Source organism: Protopterus annectens, chromosome 3.part1, assembly GCF_019279795.1.
Source record: "Protopterus annectens isolate FY-2018-M chromosome 3.part1, PAN1.0, whole genome shotgun sequence".
NCBI classification, from domain to species: Eukaryota; Metazoa; Chordata; order Ceratodontiformes; family Protopteridae; genus Protopterus; species Protopterus annectens.
This window is the reverse complement of record NC_056732.1, coordinates 1,735,309,125-1,735,331,511: the sequence shown is the minus strand read 5'-3', so window position 1 is coordinate 1,735,331,511 and position 22,387 is coordinate 1,735,309,125.

The following is a 22,387-nucleotide window of genomic DNA, read 5'->3' as shown; positions in this document are numbered from 1 at the left end:
CATTACACAGTTATTGCATGCACCACAGAGCTTATAGGACTAGCCCTTATCCAAAGGTGTATTTCAAGTTGAAGGACATCAGCAGGCTTGCTAAAGTAGGGTAATGGAAGGTGTAGTGTCTATGAATGGCCTCAAAATCATTGATCCCTATACACACAAACACACAGAGTTTCACAGTTGCCATGTCTGGGATTAGAGCTCCTACATCTTTAGTACATCAAACTACAGCATTTAAACAGTTATCACATGCACCACGTGGCTTACACAGCTTGCCATTATCCAAAGGTGTATTTCAAGGTGGATGACATCAGCAGCCTTGCTAAAGTAGGGCAATGGGATGTGTAGTGTCTATGACTGGCCTCAAAATCATTGATCCTTACACACACAAACATACAGAGTTTATAGTTGCCATGTCTGGGATTAGAGCTCCAACCTAACTAGTACATCACACTATAGTATCACACAGTTATTGCATGTGCCACCGAGCTTATAGGGCTAGCCTTTATCCAATGGTGTATTTCAAGGTGAATGACATCAGCAGCCTTGCTAAAGTAGGGCAAAGGGAGCTGTAGTGTCTATGAATGGCCTCAAAATCATTGATCCCTACACATACACACACACACACACACACACACACACACACACACACACACACAAACACAGTTTCACAGTTGCTATGTTTGGGATTAGAACTCCTACCTAACTAGTACATCACACTACAGCAGTATGCATGTACCACAGAGCTTACAGGGATGATCCTTGTCCAAATGGGTATTTCAAGGTGACTGACATCAGCAGGCTTGCTAAACTATGACAATAGGGAGTGCGGTGTGTGTGAATGGGCCATAAACCATTCCTCTGGAAACACTCAAATAGCACTCAGTCACACACAGCTTTACATTTGACAGGACTGTGTATATGACTGCTAGATGAATAATGACTTGTATTGTCATGTTATGCAGTTATCACAAGCACCACAGACACTATAGTGCTGAGGGCTACCAGAAGCAAATGTCTACAGTGATAGACATTGGCACATCATGTGATATTGGCCAATTAGATGTGTGGTGGGTGGGACAGGCCTCATGATGGGAAGCTCTTTGTCACTGTCTGTCTCTCTCTTCTCCACATCTGTTTGTGTATGTTTGACCTATTATAGTGTGTTGTCCTTGGATATATGTGTGTATTCCTATCCAATCTGTTTGCAAAGCATGTCTGGTGTGCAATGTGGTGTGTGTGCACAGACATCTGCGACTGACAGATATGTATAGTCCACTGTTGTTGTAAGACATGGGTATCATTTTTGCAAGTGTGGGAGCAAGCCCAGTATGACCTTCTGTATTGAATGTGTGAATCCATTCCAGGTAGGTTGTACTCCAGTGCAGGCATTTGTGTTCTACACCTACAGCTAGCAACCAGTTTCTGCAGGATATCTGTAGATAGGTTGACAATATGGAGTCACAATGGGCAAAGGATAGTAGGATACTGTAACTAATTGTGTCTGTGCTGCTTCTGTTACATGATTTTGGTGTTAGCAGAGATATTCTGTATTATGTCATCAACTATTGACAGATATACATATTTGCTCACAGTAATTTCCTGGGGGATGCAAGATGAATGAAACTGTGTCCAGTACTGTGGTCTGCAGCCTACATATTATTGCACAATCATGCCATTCTGGAGGGGGAGCTGCAGACACTTGCTGATGGGTTTGTCTAAATGGTCCAGCACCTTGGTACTGTGGTGGCTGAGGATCCCATGCTTGTACATCTATTGATGTGACAGAATGGCCATATCCTGCTGTGGCCATACCTCTCAGCTATACAGATTCACACAGGCTACCCAGATACAGGGCTCATATATCTGGTCATTTCCCCTTCACATTGTGGTTTACGAACAAATTTGTAGCCACCCACTCCTGAGTTTGCAGGCAGGGATAGTATGGGCACACATCAGAGTTTCAGACTTCACACACTCCATTGCATCCATGCTTCTACCCCTCCCTGTTATTCTATCCTCTTCCAAACATTTTGCAAGCAATATCTGATAAGTATCCCTATAGTTATCACTTCATCCCAGCAGTATGTAGGGGTTGGTCCACAGTTCATGCAGTAGGACATGGTGGACATGCTACTGGGATTTGTCGACGTGGCCTTACATTTGTGTTCTGTGGACTGTGTTATGTTGTTATGTGGGACTCCATGAGGTATCATAATTGGCAGTATGGGTGACACACAGGCCTTTGACAGAGAACTGTAGGGCATTTGGTAGTGATGCAGGCCATCTGTAGCAGGCCAGTGCATTCTGTCACTCTTACAGTCCCAGGTTGCAAGCCACTGGATTCCCCTGGGGTGACAGGGTAGTTGTGAAGGTGCTAATGGCAATAGTTTCTGTCCTTATTAATCCATTGGTGTGGATGCTGGCAGGGTGCTTCTTACAGCTAGGGACACACCTGCATGGGACACCACTTCAGCATGCTGCATTCTGTGGGTATTCCCATACAGAAGTGGGGGTCATATTGCACTCATTCCCAACAGCAGGGATATGACCTGTGATGAACCTGTGGCTGATGGTGGGGTGAGCTGAGTGCATGTGTGCTATGGAAGCTTCTTGCAGCTGACTCACAGATATACATTGGGCATTCCCCTTATGCTGGCTTCTGCGAGGACATCAGCAGTTTCTCAGTACTTCATAACTGTGCTTTTTGTGCTTTGCCAGTGCTTGGCCAGACTACATCAGTATTCCATACTACACAGAAAGCTAATGTGCTGCTAACCTGTATGCACAATTCCAAAGGTGTGTCCATTTGACAGTAACATTTTATACACTCTCTGTCTAGGGTACTTCTACCTGTCTACTGTGTGTACATCTGGGCCCACAGTCATGCCATGTCCATCTTTCAGATGGTGACAGATATTACATCCAAACAATTAGTATGGATTACTGCTGGATTGGGTCTTGCTGGGATGCATTGTGTTTGGCATTGCAGTTGTTAGAACTTGGCCATGTCATCAACAGTACTGGCCATAGGCCACTGGGACACAACCTTCCATGCCTACATGCTGACCACTTCTACACAATATTGAACACACAACAACCTAACACACTGACCCCTGCATAATGTACACATGCAACAATCTATCCTATAAATTGGGCCAGCTCATGTAATCTGTGCTCCACTGTTATTAAACCCACATGTACATGTTACTGCATTTCTAGACCTGACAACTGTAAACATTTGCTATGACTGTACTGGTATATCAGGTACTCTGTTGGCTTCCATTTTGTTTTGTATTCTGACCTATCATGCAGACTAAAGGCATATCAGTAGAGTTCAGATCCTAGGTTTTATTGACCTACATTTCAGTTTCAGACTTCTTACCCTTCAGAACTAATATACAACTGCCAGACCTGTTGCAGTCTGTTCTGTCTGTGTAGGTCTGGAGGGGGGCTGTTCACCATTGCCATCAAACGGAGGTCTTAGCACAGCCTTTCTTTGTGGTCATCTACACCTGTCCTGCTGGCTGAGACTGTTGTTGGGTATGTGAGCCTCACTGACATACATGTGTGTGTCCTATGGACACACATTTGGCCCACCACATGTCTTGCAATGGGATTTGTCACCTTGTCTAGTACTGCCTACTATGTTGACACCAGTATTTGTTATGGATTTAATGCTGCCCATATAGGGGTCTACTCTCTACTGCCATCCCATTCAAGCACCCAATCCCCTTGCATACTAACATCCTACCATAGATACAAGTAGCAGAACATACTACTCCATTCAGCAATTGATAGGGAGAGTGACTTACCTTGTGGCTGTGCCAGTACTGAGGATGGTGCTGGAGGGCTGACTATGTTGGATGCACATAGTACACTCCTTATACATGGTTAAGCACAGGTAGTGTCATGTTTGGCATCCCTTCTACTGTATGTGCGAGTCAGAAAGAGAGGTGTCATTCTCTGGGTTCCTACCATGTTAGTGTATGTGCTATGCGTTGCATCTTTGCCAAGGCCTGGGCGCATGCTGTGCATGCCTCCTTCTGCCTACAGGGGCAGGCTCAGGTTGTTCCTCCTCCAAGTCAGTCTGTGCCTGTGCTAGCTTTGGCAATGGTGGGGGGGCTGTGCGGCCCTGCCCCGTGCTGTTCTTGCCACAGCTGTTTCCGCAGGATCATATTGTGTAGCATGGCACATACAATGAACATTTGTGTACATGTAGCTGCAGAGTACTGCAAGGCTCCACCGGATATGTCCAGGCACTGAAACCATGACTTGAGCATCCCAAACACATGCTCTATTATGATTCTGGTTTGTGCGTGCGTCTCATTATGGAGTTATTGTTCGGGTGTGTGTAAATTTCTGATGGGTATCATCAGCCATGGCTCCAGTGCGTAACTAGCATCCCCCACTAGTTGGCCATATGGGATGTCCCCACTGGCAAATTTCTGCTACAGCTGTGTCATATGCCAGATGTGGGAGTTGTGATAGCTTCCAGGGCTGCCAGCACACACATTCAAGATAATGCCCTAGGCATCGCACACCACCTGGCAGTTGATGGAAAGGGAAAGCCCTTGCGGTTTATGTAGACCCTACCCCTCTCACCGGGTGGTGCTTTGATGTGTATGTGTGTGCAGTTGATAGCACCCACTACCTCAGGGTATTCTGCTATTTGGTGGAAGAGATGCATATTTGGCATTGAGGAAATATATGTGCTCACCGGCATGAGCTGACATGGCATCCAGGAATTAGTGGAGTACCCTGGATGCTGATACCTGTGAGATCCCCATGTTATCCCCAGTTGGCCATTGGAAGGTACCTGTGGCTAGTATTCTTAACCTTACACATACTTTGGTATCCACTGGGATGGGTTCCCCTCTGTTGGTTCTGTGTGTGAGGTGTGGCCGGCACAGCTCAACAATTTGCTGTAATATGTCCCTGTCCACTCTATAGTGCTCCACTATCTCCAGCTCATGTAGCCCCTGGTAGGTTACCCTGGGTCTGTACATTCTTCTCCTCTCCGCACTGTGGATTGGTCATCAGCATTCACATCCTCACCACCCTCAGTCTCTTCCACATATTGATGTATGAGAGCAACAGCAGTCCCTAACATTTTGTTAGTTTTGTGAGGTAAAAGTCCCCCGTCTGTGTACACCGGTGGTCTAGAGTTTGTGGGAAAAACCAGAGTGAAAGGTATTTGCATAGTTTATAGTAGTGTGCTGGGCTGCTGCCTGTGTAATTGGCTGATTCAGATGCATTTCACCTGCCAACTATGATAGTTCTCCTTGATTGCCTTCCTACTGCTGTTTCCCCTTCCCATTGCCTTTCTGTTTAAGCCCCGAGGCACGCAGCGCATACCCAGTGCTCAGATGTGAGCAGAGCTGCTATTTCCGTTTTTTTTTTTTTTTTTTTTTGATTTAAAACCCAGTGCGTGGCGTGCACACCAGATTAGGAAATGTAAACACTGCTAGGCAGCCTCAAACACACACCCCCTTCCTTAGCTGTGCTTAGCTAAGGGCAAACACAGGCCACAGAGCTCCAATACACTTATAGCATGCATGACACTCCCCCTTATGAGGTAATCTACCTCTTATGCCATGGTGTTGTTGCACCTAAACAGTTGGGTGCAAGCTTACATTGAGAGGAAATCTGTGATTCAGTATCAGTCCCCTCATTTGCATAAACCAGAATGCTAATTCATAGTTATCACACTCACGCTGAGCCTTCCCCCTTAGCAACCACTATTCCCTGGTATTACTGTCTTATGCATGCCATTGACTATCATGGCAAAATGCTGATTTGGGTTTAAAAGCTTATTTACAACTCTTTTCTTATTTTCGGCCCAATCCCGTTTGCGCACAGCTGCCCTATGCATAAACAGCCGAAATCAGCAAAAAAAAAAGTTTTTTTTATAATTTGCAACTATTTCCCATGCTAATGGCCATATATTTGGCCATTGGCATGCCTACTACATTGAATACATGCTTTCTTTGGAGCTGTCATGCCTCTGTTTTGTAATTTGCAGAAATGTATTCGGTTAGCAACCGAATACATTTCTGCAGGTTACACTATTCCTGCACAGACACCTGCCTGCTTCCTGGATCACTAATTCACCTCATTTGCATGGTTTTCACCAGCAAATGGGGTAATTAGCATATAGCAGTGGTGTCCGTGCAGGAATAGTGTAGGAGCACTCGTGCACATCCTGGGAGCTCGTTCTTGGATCGCTTGTCAGCCATATTGCATGCAGCAGCTCTTGCACTATTCCTGCACACCATGCAGAGCTTGCTGAATCCTGGGGACACACATTCCTAGACATATTCTTTATGTAGCACAGTGTGGGTAACAGTGGTTAACATAACATTACTATTTAGAAAATGCAACACTAAATGCCATACAATACCAGAGTAAACACAACCAGTCCAGGATTTAGAACTTTATTGCCAGGCAGTTACAGTTTTATTTAAATATCACCTATATGGGACTATTACTGTCGAATTGTCTGGTTTATTCAGTACAATCCATACACAGTTTTTATACTGCCAGGTGACTTTCTACTACTTTATATTTATTTGGTATGACTACTACAAGCAGGATTGTTACTCACCAGCCTCCCGATGCAGCCTTTGCAACCTAATGGCACGGGCCTCCTGATTCACAGCCTACTCAGCTGCAGCTGTAAAGGGAATAGAGAAATATTTATGCATACATATCCATCACATACACAGGCTGGACTTTGGTAAACAGTTATTGATATGAATACTTACACACTGCTGGGACATCACCCCTCTGCCTTGCTTCTTGGTCCCACTCATTCAAGAGCTCCCTCTTCCTCCACTTGAAACCAGCATAGTGGTGCCGGGCCTGCTGACCAGTTTGAGGGATACCAATGGCACTGATGAGATCACGGGCAAGATGGTCCCAGGCTTCTGCTTTATATTGGGAGCCCTGGTACTGGCCCTGTAGCAGTGTCTCATCATAGTTTTTTACCAGGAGTCTTACCATGACCTTGAACTTGTGTATGCTTCAGCACTGCATCCAGAAGCACATGCCCTCACCAGCACCTACCATACTGCCTACAGTGGGAAGCTGCAACCAGTTATGAGCTGTATTCCCACCTGCAGGGTTTAAATACAGCCAATTTACCACCCCTTGCTGTGATTGGATGGTTTTGAATATGTTGCGCTAAGCTAAGTTATGAGCAAACCTGCTTAGCTAAGATTGGCAGTGCTTAAAGGGGCAGGTTCAGCACTGCTTACCAATGGGCAAATCCACTTAACTGGGCTACTCATTGCTTAGCATTCATATTTACACAATGCTTACAGCTTGTAAGCAGAGCTGTGCAATGCTTAGCATTGCTTATTTTTTATTTTATAGACTATCTGCTGTATGGGATTGAGTCATCATTCATTACATATTATAAATTTGTTTACTGTCCCTGACATCCCCCAGTGTGCTTTCATTACATTTATTCATGTGTGACTATACTGTATGGGGCACTTGTGTTAATATGGAGGTTTCACAACTTTATTAAACTGACACCTCACATCTGGACCTACTGCAGTACTCTGGTTAACAAATATATGTTATTTAGTAGCTAATTATAAAAAAATGTTTATGTACTGCTTTCACATGTAAAATGCAAATTGGTTACAAACCGGGAATGGCTGCTTGCAAAGCGTACGCTCAAACCAATACACTATTGCAGTACTGCTTATGTTGGATGCCTCTTGCTATTTAACTTCTTGTGCTGTTTAAGCTGGACTTAGCGTAGCTAAGCAACATGCACACCTGTGCAGCTATGCTTAAACTTTATTGTATGTATAAAAAAAAAGTTTATTTGTTGTGTTTTATTATTTGTACCCTTCAGAATATCCCTGCTAATGCTGAACCTGTTATTCTATCAACTTTCTGCTTTGTGGGATGATTGTCCCTTATGACTTTGTCCACATTCCTTACTCTGACGGGTTGGGGAGTGTGCATTATGTGCTTATGCTACATCTGTTAGTCTTTCAACTTTTGCCATGATAGGGATGATTGTCCCTTATGGCTTTAACCAGATTTCTTACAGCTTGGGGGTATTACGAGTATTTTTGCTTGCTTTAAATTGCTGACCATCAATTCTGGTATGTAGGAAGCATGTGTATGGTGACAGCACTGTTCTCATACACACCCCCTTCACTCATACACAGAATCATGTCCATTTAACAGCATGGCAGCACACCTTCATGAATATGTATGGCGCACTGCCGTGCTGTATGGGAATGGTCCCTTCCCTGCAGGAATAAGCTATTCCTGCACGGAAGTTTGCTGAATCCCGGGGTAAGTCTTTCATTCTCTATACTCCATGTTACATGCACTATGATTCTGTCCATTTTCTTAGCTTCATTTTTGGATCTTGTCCCACAAAACCCATACTCTATCATGTCCATGTTTAACATTTCAACATTTAAATAACTTTTAATCAAATCATATTTGCATACTTTTTTCTACAGTTTTTGAATACTCTCACATTAAAAAAAGCATGATCTGTAGTTTCCAATTCTTTGCATTTATTACATATTCTATCCACTTTTCTCTTGTATGGCATATTTAACCCACTTGTAATTTTCCTATGGACAACCGCCACAAAAATCATTGCATTCTTTATTTGTATTTTTTTATATTTCTGTATCTTGTCGTTATTGCTTTCTTCTTATCTATTTCTAACTCTTTCCATGGATCCACCAAATAAAAGGATATTATAATGTTAACATACCATTATTTTCTGTTCTTTTCTATCACATTCTTTTTAAATTTCCACCATACAATTTTATTGTAAATTCTTTCATTTCTTCATTAATAACACTTTTACTTCTATTTTCATTTCCATTTCTTCCAAAGTATTTCTCTCTCCCCTGGATTCACTAACCCTCCATGCAGGACTAGCCTAGTCCTGCATGGAAGTGCCAGTATAGGAGCAGGATGGCATAATAATGAAGGCACACTGCTCAAGCTCCTAGGCTTACACAGAGCGTGTACGAGTGCAGGGGACGTGTCTGAGAGCAGAGCTCTCAGAATAAACATGCACCTGCAAAGTAGAACAGCAGAAGCTGTTAAGAAATGAGCGAGATTGCTCATAGGTGTCCTTATATCCCCACCAACAGTCCCCCATGTGTACAACAGCAACAGGACATATAAATTAAAAGAAGAAACTCTTTTATTTTTGTTAAAAATCCGATTAAAGCTAACTGTAGGTGCACGGGTGTGCCCATCACTTAGCTACGGTTAATGCAGCTTAAATGGCTGAAGAGGATAACAAGGAAAACATATACGCAAATGAAGCAGTATAGCAATAGTGTAGTGGGCAGAGCACTGGCATTCCAGGTTCGAGTCCCACTGCAGCACATTCCATTTTCCATGTGAAATCTGTATATGAACATTTTTTTTGCTGTATAACTTACTAAATAACATTTAAATGTGAAATGGAGTACTGCATTAAATGCACATGTGAAGTGCCAGTGTCATAATGAATAAGGCACTAGTAAGCAGGGTTAAGCACAAATAAGCAGTAGTAAGCATATATAAGCACTAGTAAGCATGTCTAAGTGTGTTTGCACGGGGGTAAGCATTGCCAACACAGATTAAGCAAAGTAGAAGCTAACTGAGTGTAAGAAACTGTAACCGGAAGTAAGTACTGCTTAGCTCCGCACATACCCAACTACAACTGCTTTAAAGTGCCTTAACCACTCTGTATCCAACCGCCCATGTTCTGCCCAGCAACAAAATAAACTGCCTCTGCAAGGCTTGAGCCCAAGACCCTGTATACTTCAGTCACAGTAGTTAACCACTAAGCCATCATTGCAGCACACAAGATTGAGGTTTCAACAAACAAATCCTCACCATAGGAAATCAAACTGAACATGTGAAATGAATCTATATACAGTGAGATGTTCTATAACCTGCAATATAACATAAATATGTGAATTGGAGTACTGCAGTAAGGCCAGATGTGAGGTGTTTTTGTAATAAAGTGTTGAAGTCCCCAGGACCCCATACAGTGTATGTACACATGAATCACGGATACTAGACACATATATAACATGTAACAAATAATACATCAATGCCAAAATGAAAATATAATGCAAACTAAATATTAAGCAACGTTAAGCATTGCACAGCTCAGCTTATTTGGGGTAAGCAATGTGTAGGTCGGCTAACTCATTCTGCCCAGTGGTATGCCCCTTTAAGCAATGCCAACATTAGGTAAGCAGGTGTGCTCATAGCTTAGCCTTTTTGAAACCATCCAGTCACAGGAAAGTGTGGGAAATCGGGTGTATTTAAACCCCACAGGCACCAATGATTCCCATACCTGGTTACAGCTCCCTACTGTAGGCAGAATGGCTGGCGTTGGGGAAGGCACTCAATTTAGAGCACAGCGCTGGGGCACCCAGGAGTCCATATTCATGGTATGGCTCCTGGTAAAACACCATGAGGTGAGACTACTGCAGGGCCAGCACCAGAGCTCTCAGTATAAAGTGGAGGCCTGTGACAGTCTTGCACGTGACCCAACCAGTGCCACTGGTATCCCCTGGACTGGTGAGCAGGTCAGGTATCACCATGTTGACCTGAAATGGCAGTGGGGTGATCTCTTGGACTAGTGGATCCAAGAAGCAAGGCAGATGGCCGATGCCCAGCACTAAGTACCCATTCTACTACGTAGATAATGATTGCCTAGCTTGTGTATACTATGGATAGGTAATAGCTAAATATCAATGTATTTCTCTGACAACAGCAGATAAGTGGGCTGTGAACCAGCAAGCCCATGCTGCTAGGCTGCAAAGGCTGTGTCATGAGGCAGGTTAGTAATATTCCCGCATGTACTGTCATAAATAAATATAACAGTTCTGGAAAGTGGTGTACCAGTAAAGAAGTGTATTGTGTATGGGATGTACTGAATAAACCAGACAATATGGCAGGAAGACTGTCATATAGGTTGCATGGAAATAAAGGTGCAATATCTTGTGAATAAAAGTATACCCCTGGAGTGCTTGTGTACATCCTGCTTTCATATGTTGTTGTAGTGTTGCATTATATAAATAGTACTGTTGTATTAAGCAGTGTTCCCACACTGTGGAACTCAGTTAAAATGTGTAGGAAGTGTCAGGTAGTGTTAACAATGATTTTCTCAACAGGTATAACAGGTAAGAGGTGTAGACTGTAGGTACTACACAGATCACGTATATACTTGTCTACAAGCATGGAATCTGGGAGTATGTGTAGAAAGTGTCAGGTAGTGTTAACAATGATTTTCTCATTAGGTATAACAGGTAAGAGGTGTAGACTATGTGTACGACACAGTCCACGCATATACTAATCTACAAACATACCATTGTACAAAGTAAGGGCATTTGGCAGTGTAATAATACATGTAAGGGACAGATCAATGCAGTGACTAAGAAAGTTGTGAAAACTACAGGGATATATTAGTTGTTAATTGACCTCTCTCTCTCACCCCCTCCATATGTGCAACAATTACCTTATTACATAAGTCAATGGGTACATGTACAATCCATTTTGTTTTTGTTGCGACATATGTCCTATTGGTTTATAAATATTCACATTTGGTTCTATGCATGTGCCATGTTAAAATACTCCCATATTGGTGGCCTGTTGCCATCAATGAAACCTGCTGTTGTAATGGCCACTGTTGTCCCATATATGCATGTGTTCTGCTTGATCTGCAACTGTTGTACACTGGTGATCTTGGGTTAATGGGAATACCTATGCATGCTGTTATAACTAATCCTGAATGCTGTTGACTATGACTAACTGATATCTTTCTTAAAACTGCAACACCATAGCTCGTATGGGAAAGCCGGTCCCAGTGGACTCACCTGTCCCACCTCAGCTGGCCATGGCACTGGGCACCAGCATGTCTGGGGCCCAGCTTGGGACCTCCTGCTCCATTAGCCCTGCACCACCTTAGGGTGGAACCACCACAGGGGATAGGGCTTGGCCACCCCTGGGAGTGGGGCCGGAGAGGTACCTGTCACCCGCCGTCAGGTTCTGGCCGTGGTGCTTAGGGAGCTCGACAGGGAGATTTGAGATCAGCTATGCCAGCTTGAGGGCCGCGTGGTGCAATTAGAGGGTGAGCCTGCCCCTCCTACTCAGCCCCCAGCACAGCCACCTTTGGGGCCATGAAGGTGCAGTGGTAACTGCCCATGGGTAGGGACCTCAGTCCCACTGTTTCCATTTGGGGGCTCATGGGCTTGCAACTTCCAAACACCCCTCCCCATCCAAGGTGTTTACCCCCCACATGTGTCATATGCCACCCCTGTATGCATCTTGTTTGTCTTGTCTGTTAACCTACCCAACCTACCTCACCAAATATACCTACTACCCCTCCCCAACATTCCACTCTCACCTGAAAAAGAAAAAAAAAGGACAATCTGTTCCCACAAAAAAATCTCCCCCCATACATAGCTGTCCATTTCATACAAGTGTCCACTGGACACATGTAATCCGGTCTAATTGGCATCACAACTTATTATTGTTGTCCTCACCCCCACCCAGGGGTTTGAGTGTCCAAATCTACCTCCAAATTCAGTGTATATGCACAGCTGTTGCTGTAGAAGAAATGGGCAGCTATGGACCTTCCCTTCAGCCTTCCTGTAAATTCCTGGCTATTTCCCTACTGTCTTTCGCTCTTTGTGCCCCTTTTTCACCACTTTCCTATCAACCCCTTTTTCTTTTCTGTTAAAGAAATTAGCACGGGGGTAAGCAGGAGTAAGCACTTTTAAGCAGCAGTAAGCAGGTTTAAGCCTGTTTGCGTGGCAGTAAGCAATGCCTACACTGGTTAAGCAATGTAGAAGCTAACTGAGTGTAAGAAGCTGTAACCCAAGGTTAGCATTGCTTACCTTCACACAAACCCTCTTACAATTGCTTAAAAGTGCCTTAGTCACTCTCTATCCAACAACTCTCATCCTTCCCAGCAACAAAAGAATCTGCACTCCCAAGTTGCAAAGCCCGGACCCTGCACACTATAGGCAAAGTGATTTACCACTAAGACATGGCAGATACACATACAGCTGATGTTATCACAAACATATCGTCCAGCACAGTCATTCAACAGTATAGGAAATGTATGTAATTGTGTAGATTAATACAAGCAACCATTTGTACATTGCTCAAATACAGTATTTCAATCAGTCTATGTATATCAAAAAACAGTGCCTGTCCAATCATAATGTGAGAACAATAGTCTTGCAATAAAATTAAGAAAATAATAAAAAACAGTGCACGTTGAGGGGGCATGTGGGCATGCTTCATGCTCAGAATGTCAAACCTGGGACGTCGATTCCACGGAACTGGGAGAAGAGGCTGGGCAGGTGTGTGAGCAAACCACTGCTTCTCAAACCCCTGGCAGGATGCTACCAGTGGGAGAAACAGTGTAGACCAGCTAAGTCTAATCTTGACACAAAAACAGGTCCGTCCGTGGCAGGACGAACCAAAAATTGTGAGTCAAACCATTGTCTACACATGTCTCAAAAGATGAACAAGGCAAGGTTCATATGAATGTGGACTAAACAGATGAAGAGCCTGAAGAAGCTTGGGTCGAGACAGTATACTGGATGAGTACCGAGACGTGGAGAGAGGGCAATGTGTGGAGGTGTGGTATGGCTGGGCTAGCAACTGGAGAATGGATGGTTGCTGTGAACATGAAACTCAGAGGGGGTGGGGGAAGAAACCGTGGGCATGAAATTATGGAAGATATATGCAAAGGAAGCAGCACAGCAATAGTGTAGTGGGAGAGCATCCTCCTAATAAGCAGGCATTCCCAGTTCGAGGCCTACTGCAGCACAATCTATTTTACATGGCAAAACACGTTATAACCAATTTTGATGTTGCAAAACCCACTAAATAACACATATTTAAGAGCTAGAGTAGTGCAGGAAATGCACATGTGGAGTGTCAGTGCCATAATGAATAAGCAGTTTAAGCACAGATAAGCAGTAGTAAGCATATGTAAGCACTAGTAAACATGTTTAAGTGTGTCTGCGTGGGGGTAAGCACTGCCTACACAGATTAAACAATATGGAAGCTAACTGAGTAAGAAGAAAATGTGACCAGAAGTTAGCAGTGCTTACCGTCATGCAAACCCGCACAAACCTGCTTACAACTGCTTAAAAGTGTCTTAATCACTCTGTAGCCAAAGGCCCTTGTTCTGCCCAGCAACAAAATAAACAGCCTCTACAAAGATTAAACCCAGGAACCTGAACACCATACACAAAGTGCTTTACCACTAAGCCATGCCAGATATAAATAAACCCACTGTTTTCAGAAACATATCATACAGTCCAGTCATGCAACAGTACAGAGAATGTACACCAACATGTAGATGTATGTGTATAAATATATTAATATCTAAACAGATACAACATATCTATATATGTAGATATATATATATATATATAGATATATTTCTAAAAAATATATATATATTATATATATATATATATATATATATATATATATATGAATGTATATGAACATATATACATGCAAATGCTTACATCAACACATAAATGTGTCTACACCTATATGTCTACATATACACAGCAAGTTACATATGTGTACGCAGATATATATCTATGTAGATATATATGGACGTAGTTATATATATATATGTAAGCAGATATATATATATCTATATAGATATATATGGCCATACATCTGTAGATAGCAATGGCAGATTAACAAAAACACATATGTCCACATGCACTGTTAATGGGGTTGAGAGGCCCCACACACTATATGTCTTGTACTAATACGCATCCCCCCCACAGCCAAACACGTCCGCCCTGCAATACACTACCAAGTGTTGCAGATCCCATAACCAGGACCTGACACAGCATGGGTGCAAGATGTTAACAGTACTACATCCCACCTGTATGTCAAGCTTGTATTGGTAACATATCATGCAGTACACAGACACAGATATGCAGATACAGATATACATGTGTATATATATATATATATATATATATATATATATATATATATATACATGTGACTACACATACATACGCAGATATATGTACAGTAAAATACATATGTAGAAGGTGCACACAATATGGAACAGCCACTATGCCTACAGTTAACACCTGAACAACTGGACACTGTATGGGCCACCCATACAAATGACAATTGTTGCCTGCAACATATACCCACAGAGAGATCATAGGAAAAACACCACACACAGGTTTGCAGAAATGGAAAACCTTTAATTGTGTACTATTACAGCTCTAAATGCAATTTCATATAGCTGTTCAGACACTGACTTTCATATAAACAGAGGAATGCGACTGTGAAACAGTTATACTAATGCAGCAGTCTGGAAAGATTCACAACTGTTGCTGTCCAGGTCAAGCCCTAAAAAATTGTACAATAGTGAAGACAGACTGGGCTGCAGGATACCAAAAACTCAACAGTATGAAATGCAGGTGTATAGTTCAGCAGCCTCTATCTACACTCTGTACAAAATCAGTAGGTGGTAAAGACATCATGTGACCAAATGGGTTGTAACTGTTACATAACAAGGCATAACTGACACCATCACAAGTACACTGACAAACAGAACAGTCTGTATGGCAGGAGGCAGTAGGCTTGCATTAACCGAATTTATGTAAGTAATGTAAATATAGGTGAAGTATATGGTACTGTACATCCAGATACCTTAAGGCAGCTCACCCCTGATACCCCCACATCTTCTAACAGCCTAGGTCATGTATAGTGCTCCCTCCCCCAGACTCAGTAATACAGGGCCATATAACACTGTTACATACACTGGCCTCTGGAGTGCATAAGTGCACACATGTATTGTGTAGGTGATGCCCACACGTATATGGCCCCAGCCCCACTTTATGTGTGGGGAATACAACAGCAGTGGACTGATGGCAGTAATGGCAGTGTGATATACTCACAGCCCACTACAGAACAACCCCCGACAGCATGTCATATGTGCAAAACTTGGTATGTAGGTGGAGGACAGAGGCTGGAACACAGGCACATATGTGGAAAACTGTTGCCATACACTAAGCAAGTTGCTGGTGTTACAGGATAGTCTGCAACATACCCTTAGTCTGGGAATTGAGGTTAGAACAGAAATGGATGTAGCCATGTACTGATAGCACTCAACACACACATTGCCACTGAATTAGCTGACGCAGGACCTGTGTGGTGGACAGACAAAACATGATAGGCATACCTCTGGCCAGCAAGAGGATAGGCCCACAGTTATGAGCTATGCAGACCGACTGCATTCCAAGGTAAACTAGTATGTACACACACACCCTGTAACACCAGTAATATACAAAGCATAACACAACTCTACTCGCACTCTGTCTGTAGTTCCTGTACCTCCTACAAATATGTGGTTGCCCTGAGTATGCCAGTTCTCCTGTAAGAGGTATTGCTACCTGCTGTCTGTAACACTGATGCCCACACACAGGAAGGATGTCCATCACACAGGAAATTTAAAGGGACCCACATGATGTACGGATTTATAGTAGGTGGTTGCCATGACAGTAGTAATTGGAAGTACTACACATGTGTAATCATATATGTATGGCTATCTGGATAATTATATGTACATATATTTCCACCATATGTCCTGGACATGGAGTGAAGCCCTACCCCAGCCTCTATAGTCCCAAAGTCATAGTGCAAGCGGACGTCAGGTATGTATAGCAGGTATATTAGTAGATTACTGCTACTGTCATTGGGATTGTCTTCACAGACATGGTGTGTGTGGGAGGTCACATCTGCATATAACATGTGTGCCATTGGCTACTGACAGACATCTGAAGGACATCATAATAAAGTACTGCTGCTAGCATGTAATGCCCTTGTGGACTGCAGCAGAGATATTAGCGAATATATGTGGACATTCTGACACACTCTGTACAGTCAGGTGGTATACACATAATGCCTTAGTGCACAACTGGTGTACCATGCCTGACAATATGGATGTAGACAGTCATGTAGATGGGTATAGCACATAAGGACTGGTATACATTTGCCACCATAGGTTATGCAGTCATACACCCCTCTCTGGCCTGACACATAATAACCACTGGTACAGGGGTGCTATGGCCACATACTACCCACTAGATACTGACATGCATCTGTACAGCACTCCACTGCACTGTCTGACATACATGATTGTTAAGGGAGGCCCGGCAGCAGTACATCTAGCAAGTATCTGCACATGACATCTCACTGGATAAGTACAGTAAGTTGCTAGGCATGTAACAATGCACTGTGCAGGCTACGGGCGAACCGGCTCAACACTGGCCTACATCTCCTATGGGGGAATGTACATGTACCTGCATATATAGCAGGCTCTACAGGCATGTCACACCACAGGGTAAGATACACCTGTGTGAAAGTGCATAACCACAACCAATGTGAACACAGCCACAGCCACATATGTTAAGTTAGCATAATATTACGGTATATGGACTATCTGCTCAACGCCATTCTCATATGTGACACTCACAGACTGACCCTACATATACTGGGCTGCTACACAGTTTGGTCTGATGGCTGTCTGTGGTATGGCACATGTGTATGGCCCTACAAAGATGTATGCCAAATACGGTACCATACAGTGGAGCAGCCTGTAACATCAGATAGGATGGGAACTAGAACAATGACATCTACCACAGTTTGTACACAAGCTAGGGTACATATTAACAATACATACACTGTTGACATTCACTATAAGTACACAGACCTCAGTACTGTACAAACAACCACAGGATGTCCAGGTTATGTCATGAAATATAACCCCTACTGTATATAACATGTGTAGCAGTCTGACATCTCACTGGTTTGTTATCAGATATGATGACACTAATCATGGTGTACAGCATATATGCACCACTTCATGCATGACATATGTACAAAGGTTGACAGAGTTGTGGCTGGAATCACCTATATCAGGCCAATATTGACATGTTGCTGTGATAACCTCATACATTTAGTGTTGTAAGGGGGTTTGTTGCAACATATGTCCTATGAGGGATATGAAGTCAGTAACTGTCACAGCTTTCACCATCTACAGACTGCAATCTTCACACTACCTTCTGCAGTCCACAGATGGATGCTCCATGGGTAAATTATGAAACCAAAGACACAACACACTGCTCAGTCTGCAGATGACCCTGCAGATGGGGATTCCTCATAAACATGGAACTGACATGGCAGGTATTGAGACATGTAGGACAGCCATATCCACACACACTGTTAAACCAACATTACTCCAAATGCAGTATACCAGCACTTACAGTCTGTAGTCAGGTCAGGTGCATCCCACTCCTGTGTGTTGCCCTGTTTCCACAGTGTATGTTGTTAGAGGTAAATCCCCAATCCATCTGAGATGCTGTTTGCCAAACAACAGATCTAGTTCCTGCTCACAGTGAATGCAAAGGGCCAACACCAACATGATGTTGCTAGATATTGGAGTTTGTTTCCATGCAATTGGCTATGGGAATGTTACCACAGCTGTTCCACATACAATCAGCTAGGGGATGGCTGAAATTTGTGCAGAGGACATCAGCTGATCATGAGCATCACTTAAAATATACATGCTGCTGCCTAAGCAAAGCAGGTGTAGGTCTCCACATCCACCATAGAGGGAGTGGGTGAAGCAGACAGAGGCAAAGACAAGTCAAGGAGGGGTGGGAGAGTAAAATGTATGCATGTTTGTGTTACACACCTACCAGCACAGGATATCAAACCCCTGATGGCTATGTAGTGCTATCACAGTTCTATGCAGTTATTGGATGTGCCACATGGGTTACCTATTGTGGAGCCCTCAGAACATATATGTGATGGTGAGTGATATCTGCAACAAGGATACGGTAGCTATATGGAAGGTGACGTACACGTGCCTGTCCGCATGAACAGGTCCCAGCATCAACACACCCACACTCTCACAGGGACGCACACACATTGACACACTTGGCAGGACCAGGATTATAACTTATCAGTAGTGGGATTGCCACAGCACATCACTGTGCAGGTATCACATGCACCGCATGGGTCATACTGGGGTTGTATGGGCAAAGGGTATGGGGAGGTGTCTGACATCAGACAGCATGCTACAGTATGCCCATGGGGGTTGTACAGAGTGTGGATGTGAACATATGTACCATACAACACAAACACACAGGGTGCCAGTACTGACATGCATGGGTCCATGTCTGCATGGGTGTGTGGTGGACGACTGTGCCAGACAGCTGTACAAGGCTATGTGATGGGTATAACTTGGCATCAAGCCACATGACAATGGTCTGCATTGTGGCTCAGGCCTGTAGTGTCTGCATTTGCCCACACAGGTGGGTACTGTATCCCCCATCCAGTCAACTGGGTGACTATTGTGTGTGGCCATGCTGTGCATCGCTTGCCATGTATATGTTCCTTAGTCCATGACATGGACGGTGTCTGGGATGTGCACACCTCCCACATGCATGTACAGTGACATGTGGAACTGTACCTGGGGTGTGTGGCCCAACACAGATTATCATCAGATGTGCCAGTCTTGCCCACCTGTGGTGGGAACTGGTAATGAGCAGCAGGTTTACCCTGCACCTATAATGATAGCATGCTAATGGCATTCCCTGGTGTCAGTGGCATCTGTCAACACAGGGCATGTTGTCAGGCATGATATGTCCTTTGTGGGTCACATGTGATGGCACCACAGGTGTTGCAGGTGTCCATTGGGAAACATGTGGAAGGTGCACTGTCTGCATGTATGTGCATATTGGACAGATGGACAGGGTGCCATGCCTTCTGTAGCCCACTATCACCCCATAGTTACTATCAGTGGCCAATATGCAGTGTACTACCCACATATTGGCTGTTAACTAGGCCTGTGTGTTTGTATGAGACATGGGTTGAGAGTGTGCTCTGGGTAATACTCGAGTTGCTAACTGTGATTGCCTGGCCTTGCTGTCACATGTATGGGTATGGCTTTGCATCACAGCCTCTCAGCTATTTCACATCTGTTATCCCTGTACGGTGGACATTGTGATATATAGTAGGGCCACCATATAAGAAATATGCAAAACCTGCTCCACATTGGCCACAGGTGTCATACACTCACAGAGGATACGAGTTACAAACACACACACACACACACACACACACACACACACACACACACACACACACACACACACACACACACACACACACACACACACACCTGTCATGTCTGGGAGTAGAACCCCTACCTAACTAGTTTATTACACTACAACACTATGCAGTTATAGTATGCACCATTGAGATTATTGGAGTACTCCTTCCCCAAAGGTGTATATCACATTGGATGACATCAGCAGGATTGCCAAAGTAGGCCATTCGAATTGTAGTGAGTGTGACTAGCCTAAAATGCATTTCTCCCTACACAGACAGTGACACACACACAGAACATCCACAACTGACATTTGAGGGTATACAACCCCTAACAGAGGTCTATATCACACTACAGCATGGAGCTGTTATAGGACGTACCACAGGGATTACTCAAAAACTTCTTCCCCAAATGTATATTTCACATTGGATGACATCAGCAGGACTGCCAAAGTCGGACATTTGAAATGTATTGAGTGTGCTAGCCTATAATGCATTGCTCCGTACACAGACATTGAAACACACAAAAAACATCCAGAACTGCCATGGGTGGGGATGGAACCCTACCACAGGTCTAAATCACTCCACAGCAGTACTCAGTTATGGCATGCACTATGGAGATTACTGGACTACGACCATCATAGAGGTGTATTTCTAGATGGGTGACATCAACAGCCTTGAAAAAGTTGAGCATATGAATTGTAAGGCTTGGGAGTACCCTAAAAATCAATACTCTTTATGCAGACAGGGCCAAACAGACACACACACACACTTGCCATGTTTGGGATTAGAACACCTACCTAACTACTTTATCACACTACAGCAATACACAGTTAGAGGATGTGCTACAGAAATCATTGGGCTAAAACCTTCTTAGAGGTGTATTTCTAGGTGGGTGACATCAGCATCCTTGCCAAAGTTAAGTTCATAGGTTTTAGGTTCATAGGTAGGTACTAGGCTATCTGCCCGAAGGCATTTATAAGCCTAGCCAGAATGTACTGGCTTTTGCCACCCCCTTAGATTAGTTCCCTGTGCCTCTGTCCAGCAGAGCCACTGAAGTGATCTCTGGGGTAAACGTTCTGTTTCCCATCCACTCGTCAAGGCTTCTCTTGAAGAGTGTTAGTGATGAGCTCTGCCTAATGTAGATTGGAATCTTGTTCCAAAGCATGGGAAGTCTCTGGGACAGGAATCTATCCCTCCAGCATGTCCTATTTATTGTTGTGGTGAGGTTTAGATCCCTAGAGTGTGTGGCTCGAGGGGATATGGTTTTCTTTAGGTGGAGCATGTCCATCAATTCTGGGTTGGACATAACCTTGTATGTCAGGCAGAGATCACCTCTGAGTACGCGGTATGCAACCAAGTACAGCTGAGGTTTTTTCAGTCACGTTGCATAGGGCATCTGTTTGAGGCCGGTGATCCTCTTGGTGAGGTACTTTTGTGGTCTTTCCAGCTGTTGCAGGTGTCTTGTAAGGTACATCCCAAATGGGGTGTTGTACTCTATGATGGGTCTAATGAGTGATGAGTAGAGGGGCACAATGACCTCTTTTGATCTGGATGCAAACCCTTTTGTGATTAGGTGGGCCACATAGAAGGATTTTCTAACTACTTTGGCAATGTGATTATCAAAGGAGAGATTACTATCAACCTGAGTCCCGAGATCCCTTATTACATCTTCTGTATTTAGGGGACTACCAGCTATGTGGTAGTTTGTGTGTACTTTGTTTTTTCCAAAGGGAAGACTATGCACTTTTTGGCATTTAGTTTGAGGCCATGATTTTGACACCAGGTATCCATCTCAGTGAGACCTTTTTGGGGATGTCTGTGTCAGATGGAGAGTCAATTATAGCCCCTAATTTACAGTCGTCTGCGAACTTGGTCAGCCATAGTCCTCCTGTACCTCTGAAAAGTATATGCTGAACAGGAGGGGTCCTAGGACTGAGCCCTGAGGAACGTCACTTGTAACCAGTTTAGAGTCGGGCCTAGCTCCCGTAACTCTCACTATGTGGGTTCGGTCCATGAGCCAGTTGGTAACCCATCTTGTGACATATGGGTTTATGTTCAGGCTGGTGAGCTTGTCTGTAATACCAGAATGGGGAATAGTGTTGAAGGCCTTTGTGAGGTCTAGATAGGCTGTGTGTACCACCTTTCCCTCATCTATAGCCTTGGTAACTATCTCAAAGAAGTCCACCAGGTTTAGGAGGCATGATTT